Source organism: Sinocyclocheilus anshuiensis, unplaced genomic scaffold (genome assembly GCF_001515605.1).
Source record: "Sinocyclocheilus anshuiensis isolate Anshui unplaced genomic scaffold, SAMN03320099.WGS_v1.1 scaffold284, whole genome shotgun sequence".
Classification (NCBI taxonomy): Eukaryota; Metazoa; Chordata; class Actinopteri; order Cypriniformes; family Cyprinidae; genus Sinocyclocheilus; species Sinocyclocheilus anshuiensis.
In genome coordinates, this window is record NW_015554266.1 from 1129274 (window position 1) to 1134692 (window position 5419).

A 5419-nucleotide genomic window follows, 5' to 3' on the forward strand; every position below is an offset into this window, starting at 1 on the left:
AAAAAAAAAAAAAAAAAAAAAAAAAAAAAAATATATATATATATATATATATATTATATTTATTTTTTTATTTTTTACATATTTTGAATCTTCTTTTTTTCCATTATGGCATATTCATGATAGCTGTAAATTCAGTTTTTTTGTTCCTTCTGTGTCTCATTTCACATTGGAATGCAAAATCTGCTTTTGTTTTGAATTTGATTATTAGAAAAACACTCAATTTATGGTTTATGAGCAGTCTTTGGAAAGGAGATGTTTTGGGGACATTTCAAGCTCTCTTTGAGGCCCGGGGTCAAAGCTCTCACAACAGTTGGGCAACAGAGAGAGGCTCATTGCAGAACATTTGTTTGGGGGTTGAAAAGGGGGAATATTTTTAGAAATATTGTTGACATTGTGATTCAGTGAGGGACAGAGCGCTGACCTGAAATGCGGATGGTAAATAGAACAGAAAAATATGCTGGCATAGATCTGTGTTTTACAAGCAAAGCTGATAGGACAATGCTCCTCAGAGCAGCCTTCAGTTAAAAAGGCCTATGGGTGAATCTTACAAAGCCGGTGAAGAACACGTGAGGGTCATATCTAAGTTTAAAACATGGAATAAAATTATGATATGGGAATAGACTTTTTAATCTTGCGATTATTTAATGAAAGATTTTTTGGTTACCAACATTCTTCGAAATATGTCCTTCAAGGGAAAAATGTGCTTAATATTTTTCACTCATCATATTTAATTTATCTCATTCAGTGCTCAATATTTTGTCCCCGAATCGCAGTGATCAGACACCACTAGACTCTGGCCCCGTCCTATGGCAGACAGCCACGGCATATGGTCCTGATCTACTTTGCCACGCGGCTGATCAGGCCTTGAGATGCTTAATGTCTTTTAATCTATTTTAAGTTAATAATTTCCATCTCATACATTCCTCAGCTCAAGAATGTCTTTCACACCTTAGCTGGTAATGATCTGCATATGGTTTTCTGTTTCCATTGGGCTGTTAGAAATAAGAAATAAACAGAGCCCTGCAAAGGTGGCAGGAAGTTGCCAAAATATCAGCAGTGGCCCGTTCCCGGGGCATTCCAGCACCTGGGAAGTTCTGCCTCTTATCTGAACGGCACTGCAGACTCCTGCACTCAAAACAGATGTGCTGTACAGAGCATTAGCGATAATCACCTTTCCTTGTGTGCAATCTTCATTTTGATCTCTCTCTCTCTCTCTCTCTCTCTCTCTCTCTCTCTCTCTCTCTCATGTGTAGCCTACATGCACATGCTCCATGAGATAATAATCAAAACTGTTCATGGAGAAAATGTGGTGCTGCTTGTTTGTGCAAAATTCACCTCCACAATGCTAGGGTGTAGTTTCTGTCACTGCAGTTGCTAGGGTGTTCTGGGTGGTTGCCTTGTGGTTTTCTTGGGTATTATTGGCATATGTATATGTGGATGCTTTATTAGTGGCTGTTTCTATGGGCTGCTATACGTAAGCACCACATTAAAAAGGTACCATAGTTTGAAAACCTGTAATATTGAGTTAATATATATATTAAAACACAAACCAACACATTCTCACCTGTGAAAGGATGTCCAGTTTCTTCAGGATTTTGCGCAGTGTTGAGGCATCTGGGAAAACTCTTTGATTTTTAGTGTGAGTGACAACACACTGACTGTTCCAAGATGGCGGATGTGTTGACGTCGAATGTGGCGTCTACCTTTTTTTTTTTTTTTTTAAACCATTTTATGCGGTGTCAAAGGTGTTCTGGGGGTGTGTTTTTTTTTCGTAGTTGTTTATTGGCAAAGATCCTACCATAGACCTTTAGTCAGGGTGGCATATTTAATTTCTGAATGAAAATGAGGACATGAGAGATAGAAGTACAATGTGTTCAATGGATTATACTGTTGTTTAACAACATACCGACTGTACACATGTGACTTTCAGTAGACAAAAACTCCAGAAGTTTCGAAAGTTGTAAGTTGTGAAAATTGCATGTGATCTTTAATCTTTATACAGTGCGTGTCATTGTAAAGACTGTAAGTCTATTCCTCACAGCCTCGTTTTCATCTGCATAAAATTCAATATAGTTTCTAAACTGACTAAAGTCTATATGTCTGTATAACATGCTAGTTTAATACTCTGGGTCAGGGATTTGTTTGATGGATGACTAATGAATGATGAACCTTTTTAGGACCCACCTCACACTTACTCTTTTTTTTTTTTTTTGCCATCTGTTTTCATCTCTTATTTCTCTGTGATTGTGAAATGAAGGTGTGTAACTTTGTAAACAGGTCTTGTCCTGGCTTGAGGGAGGTATTTTTCCACCATTGTGTTTCATCTTGGTCTTAACATGTTGAGCTAAAGAGTGTTTGCATTGTTGATGTGGATGTGGGTTCATAACTGGGGATTCAAACGCTTCCCACATGACTGGTCTTTTATGAACAGGTTTGGTGATGTTGTATAAATGAAACATGATAAAGCTGCATCTCTGGCACACTTGAAGCAGGAAACAGGAGATCTGTCTGGTTCCTAGTGAAAGAGATTTTATCCTATGGTTGTTGGCATCTGTTGTAACTGGCATGCGTAGTTGAGTTTAGTATGTAATGGTTGTCATTAAATAGGGCAGAAATCAACTATGAGTGATTTATAGATTTGTCTTAAGCCGCGGTCACACTGCAGTTTTCGTTCCATTGACTTCCATTCATACATATGCGAATGCGTCAGACCGGAAACGTGAAAAGTATCGCATTTCGCTGCATTACAAGGTTTAAGATTTGTGACCTGCGAATTCGTATCACGTGAAACTGTGTGACCAACAGCAGATCGATACGTCACAGCATGACCTCGTAGCTGAGTTAACATAAATTTAAAGGGGTCATATGATGCTGCTAAAAAGAACATTATTTTGTGTATTTGGTGTAATGAAATGTGTTTATGCGGTTTAAAGTTCAAAAAACACATTATTTTCTACATACTGTACATTATTGTTTCTCTTCTATGCCCCGCCTTTTTGAAACGCGTTGATTTTTTTGAAAAGCCTTTTTGAAAGCTCATCGGTCTGAAAAGCGAGGTGTGCTCTGATTGGCCAGCTATCCAGTGCGTTATGATTGGCCGTCCGGCGATCCACAGCACTAAGTTGATGTATTCCCTCAGCAACCAGCACAGAGCAGCTCTAGGCATGACAAAGCGGATATCGTCCTCTTTTGGAAGACCAAACAAAGTAGTTTCGCTTTCACAACAAAACACACAGCTCTTCACGACATGGCGGCGGCAACAACAATACTACAGCGAGAATAAAAGTTACGCCTACTTTCTTTGCGTGAACATTTGGGCGGCGTTATGCAAATCTTCCCACATAGTGACGTAGATATGTGGGGGTGTGTTAGAATGAGCCGTTTTAGGTAGGCGTGGTTAACTCTCAACTTTTATAAAGAATATCTCTTTGGATTTGAGACTTTAGTCTTTGCAACTTTACAGATCTTCTTTATGCACCAAGAGCTTGTAACACTCCAAAGAGAAAGGAAAAATTTGAAATCGCATCATATGACCCCTTTAAAACTGCAGCACTGCAGGAAAGTGCATTAAGTTGTATGTTTTTACATTTTAGATGTATTATTATTTGTTATGTGTTGAATTTAAGTTTTTAAAAAGATGCTGCAGAGCGTGACGTCATATCACGACTGGCAGCGCATGAAGAAATTTTGCATGCTCAAAGTCTAGTGTGACCGCAGCTTTATGTCCACTGGTCTGCTGCTTTGGTCAAAGTTGGTCTTCAGTGTAGTCTGATTGCTTTCAATACAAGTCATCTAGACCATTTTGAGAGATGTAAACAATAACAATCTAACACATGGTCCTAATGCATTTCCGGTTGTACACTTTTAATTTCCTAATAACTTCTGGGACGGCAAAAAGTTCCACATCTTGATAAAAACATGTTATGACAGCCGTGTTAACATTAGTTGCGATTGAAGTGCCCTCTGTTGCTGTTTTGAAATAGTTTGACGACAAGCAGGAAATGTTCATGGGTCAGTAACATCACCACATTGAAATGTCTAGATGCACAATTACAGCTGGAAAAATGCATCTTTGATATGCATAATTTTTCAAATTTGTTACTGATATTGAAGAATTTTTACATGTATCAAAAAAGTTGCAGAAAGCACGCTACTGCCAAAAATCACGCCATAGCCAAATCTCACAATGAAAATTATGCTCCTTTTTTAACACATTTGTGTATAGTTACTAAATTTCAGATAAAGTTATATCACACAGGAGCATGACCCATCTTTTTCGTTATCGTTCACTGGTGTAAATCCAAAGTTCTGTCATGAAACTCTAGATGGCGCTGGCCGATAGGTTCAAAAACAATCTGGCATAATGACATCATTATTCACATGGCGCAGCTGATTGGTTCTTTTCGTATCAGCAGCCACTGAGCTCGCTGCTCATCATTCAAATTCTCAGCTAGTGCTTGCTGTAGCAGTTGCAGTGCACTTAAGAAACTCTCCACCTTCCCCAGCTCCACCTGTATAGATCTGCTACGGGGTCATTTTATATAAGGGGTAATTTCATGTATGTTATGTGCAGCAGCAGTATTTCTTACATGCTCACAGCAGCATATCTGTGGATGTATTGGCAGTAGTAAGTATTAGGGTTGGGCCGATAGACGATGCCATCGTCCATCACCGATGGCTGACAGACATCACGATGTTAAGCTGACATCGTGATTACCCCCCAACCCCCCACCACCCCCTCTCCCGCAATCCGCCGCATCCCAGTTCCGTGTTCGGAAAGGACCGCTAGCAAGCGGTTAACCTTTTAGTGGCTCCGTATAACGCATTATTTGTTTCACGCTTCCGGCACACCCCTACACCCCTATGTCATTAATGTAATTAGTTTGAATCGAGAGGTTTAATCCACGTCTTCTGTAGAGACATGATTGCTTTATATGATGAACAGATTTAAATTAGGCCTTTATTCACATATAAACATCGATAAACACACATAGAGTACATCAAATATGGTAAACGCATGTTCAGATATGCTTGATAAGCAAGAAGCAATAAGGTTTGTTGGGCTTCCATTTTCTATATTTGATTTACTATTCTATGTTTTGATATATATATGGTTCTTTTCGTATCAGCAGCCACTGAGCTCGCTGCTCATCATTCAAATTCTCAGCTAGTGCTTGCTGTAGCAGTTGCAGTGCACTTAAGAAACTCTCCACCTTCCCCAGCTCCACCTGTATAGATCTGCTACGGGGTCATTTTATATAAGGGGTAATTTCATGTATGTTATGTGCAGCAGCAGTATTTCTTACATGCTCACAGCAGCATATCTGTGGATGTATTGGCAGTAGTAAGTATTAGGGTTGGGCCGATAGACGATGCCATCGTCCATCACCGATGGCTGACAGACATCACGATGTTAAGC

The 5419-nt window shown here is 39.3% G+C and overlaps 1 protein-coding gene across 1 annotated transcript in view; it reads left to right on the top strand.

The window, feature by feature from the left end:
* Nucleotides 1-5419, top strand: part of LOC107671275 (neurabin-1-like) — a 51069-nt gene that overhangs the window by 2274 nt on the left and 43376 nt on the right. The gene's annotated exons all lie outside the window — the stretch shown is intronic.